The sequence below is a fragment of the Myodes glareolus genome, chromosome 1, assembly GCF_982192425.1.
Source record: "Myodes glareolus chromosome 1, mMyoGla1.1, whole genome shotgun sequence".
Taxonomy (NCBI): domain Eukaryota; kingdom Metazoa; phylum Chordata; class Mammalia; order Rodentia; family Cricetidae; genus Myodes; species Myodes glareolus.
In genome coordinates this window covers 92,889,112-92,901,861 of record NC_142026.1, presented here as the reverse complement: position 1 = coordinate 92,901,861, position 12,750 = coordinate 92,889,112, and the positions used below count along the sequence as shown (strand labels likewise).

At 44.0% G+C, this 12,750-nt stretch overlaps 2 pseudogenes; both read right to left on the bottom strand.

Annotated features, from left to right (window-relative positions):
* Positions 1 to 241: 241 nt before the first annotated feature.
* Positions 242 to 1,056, bottom strand: LOC148123529 (non-POU domain-containing octamer-binding protein pseudogene; annotated as a pseudogene).
* Positions 1,057 to 1,129: 73 nt separating this feature from the next.
* Positions 1,130 to 1,890, bottom strand: LOC148123528 (non-POU domain-containing octamer-binding protein pseudogene; annotated as a pseudogene).
* Between the last annotated feature and the right edge of the window lie 10,860 nt (positions 1,891 to 12,750).

The following is a 12,750-nucleotide window of genomic DNA, read 5'->3' as shown; positions in this document are numbered from 1 at the left end:
AGAAAACAAGATTGAAAGAAAATCACCTAAAAGAAGATGCTCAAATGTGGCTGGAGATAATTTATGCTTCTTCTGCTGGACTAGAAAGCTACACAATTTATGCACTGATAGGTAGATTTCTTAGAAGACCAGTGGCCACTAATAGCTGCCCTGCTCCCATCCAACAAATCCAACAGCCAATCTTGGAAAGTCAAGTTATTTCCGTAATTAACTGCATCTGAAACAAAACTTAAAATTATTTTCAGAAATATAACTTTTTTTTTTTTTTGTATCGGCGGCGTTTATTTGGAGCAAATTCAGCTCCAGGAGCTGGACGGTTGAAAGCAGGAGGATTTCCACCAATTGCTCCAATTCCTTCCATTGTAGCAGCTTGCCCGAAACGTTCAGTTGTTGGTGGGGTCAATCCCAAAGTTCCATCTGGCATCATAGTGGCAGGTCCTGGAGGAGCTGGGGTACCAGTTGGCACGGGAGCAGGGGGCATGGCGCCTCTATTGTTTATGCCCATAGCACCTCCCATAGCCATTTGGCCCATCCGTATCTCTTGTTCTTTCGCATCAGGGAAGGTTCCCTTGAATCCTTCTTGCTGTCGCCGCATCATTTCTTCTTGTTGCCGCCGCATTTCTTCCTCACGGCGTCTGCGTTCCTCTTCCGGCCTGAGCTCTAGCTGCTTTCGTTTCTGAACCTCTTGGTTATGCAGCTCCTCCATTCTCCGAAGTTCTTCCTGACGCCTCATCAAATCCTGCCTCATTAGCATAACCTGGTGCTCATGGCGTGCTGCCTCCATCTCCATCTCCAGCTTCTCACGAGCCTCCTTGACGTTGCGGTCCACTTGATCCTGCTGCTGCTTCTCCATCTCAATGAGTGCCTTCCAGCGCATGGCATACTCATACTCAAAGGACCCCGGCTGTGCAAATCTGGGTGGCTGTTCTCGCTCCTTGTGAAATTGCTGGTTTTTTATAACCAGCTTCTCTGGAAGTCCCTCCTCCTCATCTAACTGGTCCATAGGCTCCACAGTCACAGGCCAAGGAAATGTGGTTAGCAAGAAGGAGCCTTCACTGCATCTGTCCAGAGCTTTCCGAGCAGCTGGCTTCCCTGAGAACTCAACAATGGATGTTGTTGTTCCCTGCCTTCACTGCATCTGTCCAGAGCTTTCCGAGCAGCTGGCTTCCCTGAGAACTCAACAATGGATGTGGATGGCCTTCCTCGGTCATCCACAATGACCACAGCCCTCTCCACGTGACCAAACACAGAAAAGCCTACTTCCAGCAGTTCGTTGGACACATACTGAGGAAGGTTGCGGACTGTAAGGGATGCACTATGACAGGCAAAGCGCACACGTAGCTGCTTTCCACGGAGTGGCATATTATCCAACTCCACTTTGGCAATTTCCGCTAGGGTTCGTGTTTCCAAGCGAATAAAGCCAAAGCCTTTATCCTTATGAATGAAAACCTCGCCTGCTTACCCATATTTCTCAAAAAGTTTCCTCATTTCCTCCTCAGTGATGTCAGGAGGAAGATTGCCCACAAAGAGACGGCTTCGTTGGGTGAAAGTCTTCTCTCCTGGTTTCCTAAAGTTCTTCAGGTCAATGGTTAAACCTTCATTCTGGCTGCTGGCCTGCTGTCCATTTGCAGGTATTGGTGGGGTGGTTGCTGCTGCTGCTGCTGTTGCTGCTGATGGTGCTGCTGGTGGTGATGCTGATGGTGCTTCCTTGGAGTATGGTTCTGCTTCTCCAAGTTAAAGGTTTTATTGCTCTGCATGTTTGCACCCTTGACTTCGATTTGAGCACAGCAAAGTATCTGTCTCCCAATCCTCTCTAACCCCGACTTCCTCTGCCCACAGTTCTTTGCTCAGAGTAACGGCAACGCTGCATGGCCTCCACCGTCCCCAGAAATATAACTTCTTATCTGAGAAAATTCAGGGTCAGACAAGCAGGAAAAGAGTGACTCAACAGGAGTCCAGAAGGAGAACTGACAAAGAGATGACTGGCAGATACAGTGGTGATAAATCTGATGCGTAAAGGAGGAGGCTGGAAGAGGAACTGTCGCCACATTCCTAGGCTAAGCCATTACGGGAAAGACTGAATACAGCATCAAGGACATGAAGGAGACCCAACTAGTACTTCAAACAAGGAAAAACTCATCTGAGAAAAATAAATATATAGGACTAAGGCAGGTTATGACTGCAGAAAGAAGGTGAATAATTTGGTGAATGTGAAGACCATTCTTGGCTGTCAATTTGACTACATCAGGAGTTGAGTAAAACCCAGGAGGCTGGGCACATCTGGCAGGAAGTTTTTCTTGCTTAAATCATTCCAAGTGAGAAGACCTACTTTTAATTCAGATCCACCTTTAATCTGGGCCACACCTCCTGTTGGCAGTCTATAAAAAGGACATGGAGAAGGGAATCTCTCTCTTTGCCTGTGTGCCATCACTCTGGCTGGCAAGTCCATTCCTTCACTGGCATTAGCGCCTACTTCTTCAGAATCCCAGAGTACACTGAAGATCAGCTGAGACATCCAGACTCATGGACTGAACAACTACTGGATTTTTTGACTTTTCATTGGTAGACAACCATTGTTGAATTATCTGAACTACAGATAATTTAAGCCACTTTAATACATCCACTGTCTATATGTATACATAGATTCATTCTATCAGTTCTGTTCCTCTGAAGAACTCTGACTATTACAATGACATAGCAATTGAAATTATTCAAAATGTACAAGAAAGAGATAATATCTGGGAGACAAAGAAGAGAAACTGAGACAGACAAACAGAGATCACTGTGCTTTGGCCAGTCAAGAGCTTAGTAAACTTTTTGTTCTGGTCCTCAAAAGAGAGGAAAGAAGGAAGAGAAAATAACTGGAGAATTAACTGGTAAAGTTAGGAGAACTATAAGTCTTTAGGCCCAAGAAGTTTAACGAATCCCTAAATATGAAATGGGACACAAGCTGGAGAGATAGCCCGGCAGTTAACAGTGCTTGCTGCTCTTCCAGCCACCAAAGCTTGGTTCCCAGCCCTCATGCTGGGCAACTCACACCCAGCTCTAGGTGACTGGCATACTCTTCTGGCCTTTGTGGACAAGTGTGCATATGTAAATACTATTTTAAAAAAGAAAATCTTACAGGGAACACAATGATCGAGTTAGTGAAAATGAATGATAAAGGATAAAAATTGTGAAAATAGAGCAGGGGATACCTCATGCAGAGAGAGAGAAAGTCAAGAATGAAGCTAGATAGCGTCTTAGAAGCCAATGGAGAAACGGGATACTGAGCAGCTTCTTTACACTGGGACAGAAGCAAAGTAACAAAGAAACAAAGTCCTGTCCAAGGCTGAGCTCGGTGGCAAATGGCTGTATGTCACACTTGGCAGGGGAATCAAGAGTTTAGGTCATCCTTCTCAAATAGGGAATTACAGGGCAGCCTGGGCTACATGAAACACTGTCAGAATCATCAAGCAAACAGACAAATAAACCAAAATACCAAAACCTGTCCAGCTATAATTCTGTTCCCAGAAGAACAAAAATCAAATAACAAAACCTTTCAAACTCAAAGCCCCTTTTCAGGCATCAGATAAAAATATCTGATTCTTAAAAAATTGACGCAGGCGAAATTGTGAAAATATTTGTAAATCTAGAACCTAAACCACCAGTCCCCCTATAACCCAAGACACCAGTTCCCCAACGTATAAACTAGCCCATGACTAATAATACACCCAGCTCATCTGAAGAGGGACTGCTAGTAAATATTCAGAAGATGCAAATTTGAGTTTCTTTGTTTTGAGACAAAGTTTGATGTAGCCTAGGCTAGCTGGAAATCCCAGTCCTTCTGCCTCCACTCCTGGAAACTGGGATTACATGTGTGTACTTCTATGCCTGGCTCAAAACCCTCATAACTGGAAAACTACAAAGAGCAGCCATACCACTAAACACTTATCTTATTAAAAGTCATAGCTTTCCATTGCTTTAGAGATTTGTGAAAAGAGAGCTATCCTTTTTATATATTTCTGTCCAATGAAACTGATGCCCCTTTCTCCCCATACAGTGATAGCATAGTACTGACATGGCTGAAACAGTTTACACACAAATATCTGCAAACTGGATTCCTTATTAATGAATTGTCGGGCATCCTAAATTAGAACCGATGAGCAGAACACTTGATAAATTAAATTATTTTAATGTTATTAATGTTAGCCATTAAGAAGACAGAGTATCTGCAAGAATATCTTTACGCTGGTGATTAAGCTGGAAGGAATTGCTATGGAAATGCTTTTGCATTCTTCCAAGTAATTAATGAGAAGAGATAAACAGATTGTAGTTTTACTGTAAGGCTTCATCTTATTAAAAATAACTGTTGCCATTTTCAACAGGGGGAACATGAGAAACCTTAGGCCACGGAGTAAGAGTAACTGCTGTCCATCTCTCTGGACTGTGCTTGTCTCTGGGACTGTTTTAGATAGAGAAAAGTATTCATCAGTGTTTGTTGGACAGAATTCTGATATGTCAGGACATTTTGGGTACCTCTAGAAAAGATACCTTTAAAAAAAAAAAAGGATTAAACCCCTGCTACAAAGTCAGATGAACGGCCCTTTCCTTACTTCATCTGACATCTTGATTTACTTAGATCACTAAATGGCTTCCCTTAAAATTCAAAGAAGTCAGGTCCAGAATGATGGATAAAGACGCTTGCAGCCAAGTCTGGCCATCTGAATTCAATGTGTGGAACAGAACTCATGTGGTGGAAAAAGAGAACTCCCTCAAAATGTTCTCTGACCTCAGCACAGGCTCCATGCCACAGGTGTGCCCACACACATGCACAATAAATAAATGAATGTTATAAAAAAGGTTAATTTAAAGAAGTAAAGTTAAAGGCCATCGTATGCACTCTGAGCTTCCGCCTCATCTTAGAAGTTCCAGGTGAATGTTCATTTACTTGAAGGGACTCTGGCCAGGTCAAGCACAGCAAACACGGCTCTGGCAGATCATGCCCTTCTCCTCCATTCACTTTGCCTTGGTACAAACCATGAGAATACACTCCAGCAATCAAAAGCCCCCTTTGGCTCACCTAATAAACTTGTCCAATCAAAATTAAACACGTCATCCTAACACGGGATTTCCCTTTTTGCCTTTTTAAACCACCATTTTCCACCTGGGCTGCTTAGTGAGTTTGAGACCAGTCTCGGCCTCAACTACAGTGAGAGTCTGTCCTTAAAACAGAATATTTGAAAATTATCTTTGGAGTATTTGGGTTCCATTTTCTCAACTTGTAACATGCTAATTTTCTACTTTAAAATAAAAATATTTCCTCAGTTAGAAATGTTGAAGAAGAATATTGAGTCAAATAATATACAAAGTAAACGAGGGTTCATGGCAGTAAAGAATGAACTAAACTATACAGGCGAGCCAGGTTTTAGAATATTCTCTACTGATCACCCTGACACAGTTTGACAGCTGTCTTGGAAGCAGAGCAGACAGACACTCAGACATCTGTTTAAGCAGCCTGTGTTTTGTTTTTCACTGTCCTAGGTGGTTAGCACTCAGTAGCAGATTGAACTGCCAAGCCTACATGCCACACTCACGGTGTAGTCTAAGGGCTCTCTGTGGGTAATCTGGACTGCACACATTTCGTGAGCTTTCCTCCTCACTGTCAGCATCACCTTCACTAAAAGAGAAAATTCCACCTGGTAATTGTACCAGTGTGGCTGGGGTACCAGTGCACTTAACTGAGCTCAAGGTGTGAGGCTGAGTCACCTTCAGGTTAGGATGCTGCCTGTGTCTACAGATGGCTGTATTACTTTTATCCTATACAGCCACCAAATCACTCCTGGTATTCTTACTTTGATTAAAACATCAACACTTGCGCTGGCAAGATAGCTCTGTGGGTAAAGGCACCTGCTGTACAAACCTAATGATCTGAGTTTGATCTCTGGCTTGAGCTCCATCTGAGGAGCCCATGGTGAAAAGAGACAATAAACTCACAAGAGTCCTCTGATCTATACAACCACAACCATACACATGCACACACACCACATATACACCATAAATTAGATATTCAGAAATAAGCTGTTGACCTGGTCACATTTCGTTTCAGAGACAGAAGTAGCTTTGGACCTGGGCACACAAGTGCTTAAGATGGCTTCAGTGGTTTCTAGCCAAGAACCTCCACCAAGGCTGTCATTTCCCCCAGTAAAGCAGGTAGAGGGCAGAGATGCAGTCCCTGAGACCCCACTGTCTTCTGGTAGGTAGAATGCTGTTAAATGGAGGCTGTTCATTCATTTCCTGACTGCTCAGACCTGAATAATCACACAGAAACTATGTTAATTACAATACTGCTTGACCTATTAGCTCAGGCTTTTTATTAACTAACTCTTACATCTTAAATTAACCCATTTCTATTCATCTGTGTATCATCACAAGGCTGTGACCTACCAGTAAGATTCCTTTGACAGCTACACGGAATCTTCCTACTCTGCCTACTCTCTCCCTATATCTCTGTTCTGATTTCCTGCCTGACTTTATTCTGTACTGCCATAGGCCAAAGCAGTTTTATTCATCAACCAATAAAGCAACACATATACAGAAGGACCTCCCACATCAGGATGCTTCAAGTCTCTGAGTGTCCACAGGGCGGTTACACTTCTCGTGAAGGGCTGTTCCCCATCCTACTGCTTCTGACGGTTGGCTCTAGCCTTCACTGGCAGTGTTCCTCTGCATGGCTGATGCCTTATTCTCAACCTGGATCCCCTCTTCTGAGGAGGAGAGTTGCCTGACAAACTCTTCTTCTTCAGGTGGGTATCCTAGCATCGGGGCCTCTGCCTCCGAGAGAGCTGAACTCCACTTTACTTATGAATCTCCTACATGAAACTGAGCTTAAAGGCCAAGCCGAGGAGATTCATTTCATTCTTCTACCTTATTGTGTCTTGTAAGAGACTAAAAAGTGTGGGGTGTGTGTGTGTGTGTGTGTGTGTGTGTGTGTGTGGTGTATATGTGAGTGATGTGGTATATATGTGTGGTGTGTATGTGTGTGTGTATGGTGTGCGTACACATGTGGTATGTGTATGTGAGTGATGCAGTGTGTATGTGTGTGTGTGTGTGTGTGTGGTGTGTATATGTGAGTGATGTGGTATGTATGTGTATGTGTGAGGTGTATATGTGTATGTATGGTTTGTGTGTGCATATAGTGTGTGTATGTGAGTGATGTGGTATGTGTGTGTGTGTGGTGTGTGTATATGAGTGATGTGGTGTGTGTGTGTGTGTGTGTTTGGTGTGTGTATATGAGTGATGTGGTGTGTGTGTATGTGTGTGTGTGGTGTGTGTATATGAGTGATGTGGTGTATGTGTGGTGTGCGTGGTGTGTGTATATGTGTGTGTGGTGTGTGTAGAAAAAGAATGGAATGGCATTTCTCTAAGGTTTTAAATGAGAAACCAGATACAAAATATGAAGCAGAAGCCAGATATGCGGCACTCAACCCTGATCTCCCTTTTCACTCCCCCGTCCTCTGCAATGTTAGTCTCATGTGGTAGTCTGTGCCTGACCCTATCTTAGAAGGTATGGTAGTCTGAATGAAACGGCCCCCACAGGCTCATAGGGAGTGTCATTATTTGAAAGCATTAGGACAAGTGTCCTTGTTGGAGTGGTGTGGCCTAATTGGAGGAAGCATGTCACTAGGGTGGACTTTGAGGTCTCAGAAGCTCAAGCCAGGCCCAGTGGCTCACTCTTCCTCCTGCTGTCTGTCAATTCAGATGTCGAACTCTCAGGGTTAGGTCTACCTTCAAGCCGCCATGCTTCTTGCCATGACAATAATGAACTAAATCTATAAGCCAGTCCCAGTTAAATGTTTTCCTTAATAAGAGTTGCCAAGGTCATGGTGTCTCTTCACAGCAATAGAAACCCTAAGACAGAAGGTGACAGTCTTAGAGGTGACTTCAGAGGACTCTGCCTAGGGTGGGCTCTTTCTGCAAGGCATGATGGGGATACTACGGAAAATGCAAAAATAGTTTTTAAGAGGCCACAGATTTGTCAATGAACACATTTTATGGTGATAATGGATGACCTCCCTTTCTTGGAACAATCATAGTAAATTAGTTCATCCATATTAGGTGATAATTGCATTTTGGTGTAGTCTGAAACTCAATAAACACTACTGAAAACTGATAATTACAAATTACGACAAGAATAGAATTTGAGGCTCATCCTGAATCTCATGGGACCTATTCAGAAGCAAGCAAGATAAAACGTCAAAGGGCAAGCACTTTTAAAGTTTATTCATTAAAACCATTTAAGTTCTAAATACAGAACATGATGGAGAAAGCAGCAATGCCCATCTTGACACTAGAGGGAGCACGTACATTAAAAAAAAAAAACCCACAGCTTCTCCATCAACCTCTGCAAGCTATTAAAGCCCCGAAGGCTTTTCCCAGGCTTCTACTGCTCACACACCAGAAGGACGTAAAGACCGCTAAGAATGAACGTGAGTATGTTAGAAACGGCTACAATGCGGAGCATGGCGGCTCATACCTGGGAGCCCAGCACCGAGGAGACACAGGCAGGAAGAATAATGTTGCCAACCACAGACATGGGCTTGCCTTGTAACTGGGGCCTTAACCCACGTTAAAGACACCTCTGGAAGTGGATATGAGGAGATTTAGCTTTAATGTATTTCCATGTGGCCAGCAGGCTCTCTTCTTTCCCCAGAAGTGATCAAAGCAAGGGATGACGGAAGCAAGAGCTGTCCTTTAGACAGTTACCTGCGGACAGAGTTCTAGTCCAGCTGGTTAGTTCGTTATCAGTGCTGCAGGGATGCAGTCATTTATATGGATTTGATTGTTCAGTGTGCCACCCACAGACAATGAAACAGATATCGGAGGAAACATGCCACCGTGTGCAGGCTTTTATGCTTCTTTCCAACACTGACTATTGAGATTGAATAAGATGGATTTTTGGTAACAAAAAATCATAAATTATGAATCAAGCAAGTGTACATTAAAAAAAAAAACCCGACCAGCACAGTCTATGCTGCATAGTGTAGGCCATGCAAGCCAGAGTCACATCGAATTTCCTCGTCTCAAAAAAATAGAGTCAAAACAAATCCTAGAAAAAACTCCATGTGCCCCAAAGTGAAGTCTCTGAGCACATGCGTGCAAAATTGTAGAATTAATTTTATAAACTTCCTCCAAAAGTGTGGGGTATTTTTTTAGCATTCTCTTTGAAAAGTCACATTTACCTAAATGCAAAAACTGTAGAATTATTTATTTTGTTTATCCATAATTATTGTATGGGGTTTGGGATAGGGATCTGTATATACACACACACATGGAATGAGCAGAGTTTCCGAGACACACCAAGCCTCGGGTATGTCTCAGGTTTGCCTCCCTTCACCGCTTTCCCTTTAAAACAGCCTGGTTCTAGGACCTGCTGAATTTCCCCCAAGATTATCAGGATCATTTCTTCATCATTGCCCCATGCACGTTGAGCACCTCTGCTTGGTGTCATTCGAACACAATGACCTTGTGTATCACATTCAAATGTGTGCCTGTGTGTGCGGGGGACTGAACCCAGGTCCTCGACCACTAAACCATACCTCCAGCACTCAGACTAATCTTCAGCAAACACAATCTTGCTTGTATTGGTTTTCTTCTCAAAAATGCTTAGTTGTTCCCTATTTCTACACAACAAATCAACAAACTGCCACTTGGCATGAAGATCCAGTTGAATACTCCTCCCTCCTCAGGTCAAAGGGCTCCAGGTATTAAAAATGTTCCACCTGTTCTGAGTTCTCAGGAGTCTTACTCACCCCACCACAACCCACTCCTATCTCTACATCAGTTTCTTTTCTAGATGCTTGTGGGCATATCTTACATCACCTCCAAGAACAACCTCCTAAATGCAGGCGTCCTTGCTTAGAAGCCAGCATGGAAGCCTCATTGCAGCAGGTTATTGATGCTGAAGGCCAATCCCTGAGAACCAGAGGGCAGAGATGTCCAGGGAGTATGTGTAATGGGGGGAGGTGAGCTGAAGAGACTGGAATTTGGACTGCATATAAAGCTAGTAAGCATTAAGAGACTTAAGAAATGGTTTAATACTGTCTCTCAAAGTTCTGAGGATTAGCTGGATCAGTCAAGTGGTTCTCACCTGAACTCCAGAATGCAGTCACAGTGGTTGGTAACTGGGCTCAAGCCATTTGAGTCCTCCACCTGGCTACGTATCAAAGATGGTTTCTTCACTTATATGCCTAACTACCCAGCACAGGTATAGTGGAAATCTCCGTTTATTGCCCAGATGTTTTACTCTCTGCACACAGCTCCTCTGTGTAGGTACCTTCAGCCTGTCTGTTCATCTAACATGGTCTCCAATGAACATTTCCAAAGACCAGATGCGCGTGTGTCAGGTTTCTTATGCCCTAGCCTTAGAGACCACACATCGTCACTTTATCTAGGCACTAGCCTGGACCTACTATGGGAAGGGACCACGTGACTACTGGATGATGTGGCTCCTCTTGAGGCTCTCTTCAAAGACCACCCACCTTACTGACTGGACTGACATTTCCAATGATAAAAGTACTTATATTAAACAGAACACCCAAGACAGGTCAACCAGAAGAACCAGAAAAGATCAGGGTGATTGGATTCTAATTTGAAGACAGTTATGGAGAGTTGGTAACCTGGTTACAATGTATGTTCAGAACCTTTGATATTCTTCTTATGGAGAGGAGAAGTGGGTGGGCCCATGCTCTCTCTTTCCCATAGCAAACAACCAGCAGCCTTTATTTTGTCCAACAAAGTAAAGCAAAAAGTTGTAAAAATATATAATGTATAATGTGAGGTGAGGTCTAAGACAAGACAGTAGAAGCATTGTCTAAAACATCGAGTCTTAAAGGTTTCAGTGTCTACACAATCTGAGGTTTTGAGGCCTCCATGCTGAGGAAACCTGGGCTAGTCCAGGTAAACAGACTCCACAGACAGACTTGAGAATGCATGAGGATATACAGCGACCTGGATAAGCAGAGACCAGGCATCCTGGACACAGACAAGGGAGGGAAGTCTACAAAAGAAAGATGTAACAGGGACATTGCCTGAGATGGTAGTAGAATGGGGAGGGGGCAGGGATAGGATATACACTCTGTCGTTCATTTATTCTCATTATTTAGACTTGATCCAGAATGGGACTGTTAATTTCTGGTCTACTCCTGGAACAATGCTTAGACTTTCTCGGGTAGTTTTCATCAGTCAGAAGGGTTACTAAGCAGTAGGGGGTCTTTTTGTGGACTCTTAATTTCATTATCAAAATAATTTTCAAATGTACTCAGCCGGAAGCTTGAGAACCATTTTCCTAGAGTTTGAGAGAAAAATACCAGAGCAAAGAAGCTGTAGACCCCAGCTGCTGTGGGGAGGAGGGAGATGTGTGAGAGGAAGGAGATGTTTTCTCAGGTAGAGTCCAAATAAGCAGACAGATAGATCAGAAGTCTGTGAACAGATGTGGAAAACGGTGCAGGGTCTTCAGAGAAAACACAGAGAAAGATCAAAGTGTCCGGACCCAAATGCTTGGGATTCTTTCTGGTCCGTGGCCAAAGGAATAAGGAAGGAAAGGAAAAGCTACTCCTTTAGTGTTAGAACTACGGAAAGCAAGCAAGCTTAGCACTGAGAATCTGCAAGCAACTGAATTAGGGGGTAAACGCACATTACCTCATTAAGGGGATAATTCACAAAGACAGACAGACACACACACACACACACACACACACACACACACACACACGTCTTTCACAGGTCTTCAGGTGAATCAACTTTCCTAAAGACTGTCCTGGCGAAGTGACTGACTTCCCCTTATGGAAAGGGATAATAGTATGTCTTTGCTATGTCTCTACTCTGCGTGAGTCATAAACTTAGAGCCTACTTGCTGGCCAGGAAGAAGCAGTTTTCCTTTCAAGGGCCTCAAGAGAGTCTAGGTGCCTCACCTTCCTCCCATTCTCACTTCAAATGTCAAGGAGGGGCAAAGCTCAAGATGAGGGCAGGAGTGGTCCTCAAGGCCTGCAAAACTGCTATTGCTGGGTCTGCAGAGCTACCTAACTTGGGGTGCTGCTTGCTAACAGTAAAGAGCTCTTTATCCCTTAAGACCCGTGGCACTTAAAACTGGAGAGTGGAAAAAGTCTCTGGTGCTCTATGAGCATCCAGGAGCCGCCGAGGCAAGAAAATCCTGGAAGTGTATGTACTGTTGCACGCACATGGAGTAAAGGCTATCCGTACCAGAAACGTCAGATCTGTCTTCTCAGGCCAAGCGAGGAGCACACCGCGCATGCCCTCGAAGCTTGTGTGATCTTTGGAGCGAGCCTAAGTGCAAAGGTTGAAAGTAAGCTGATGACTGAGCAAAACCCGGAGAAAAGGTCATCGACAAAGGGAAGGCCATGGTGATGTCTAAGCTGCACCCGCTCCTTCTGTCCTCCAGCCTTGCTAAATATGTTTCCAAGGCACGATGTCTTCAGGAAACAATGTCCCCTGACCTCATTCCAAGAAGATCAATGAGTGACAAGACCTTGCTTGCAGACTCCACCTTGGGGTCATGGCGTCTGGGATAAAGGAAGGCAATGGAGGGAAGGAACCGGAACCAGCAATGATGGCCCACGGACTGCAGCAAGGCAGATGCCCTTGGACCTCTTCTTTTTTAACACCAAGGCACTTTTCTGAAGCATCTCCAGGAAGCCGGGTTTGTGTCCGGGAGAACCAGAAACACATGGTAGAGACATCATAGAGATGGAG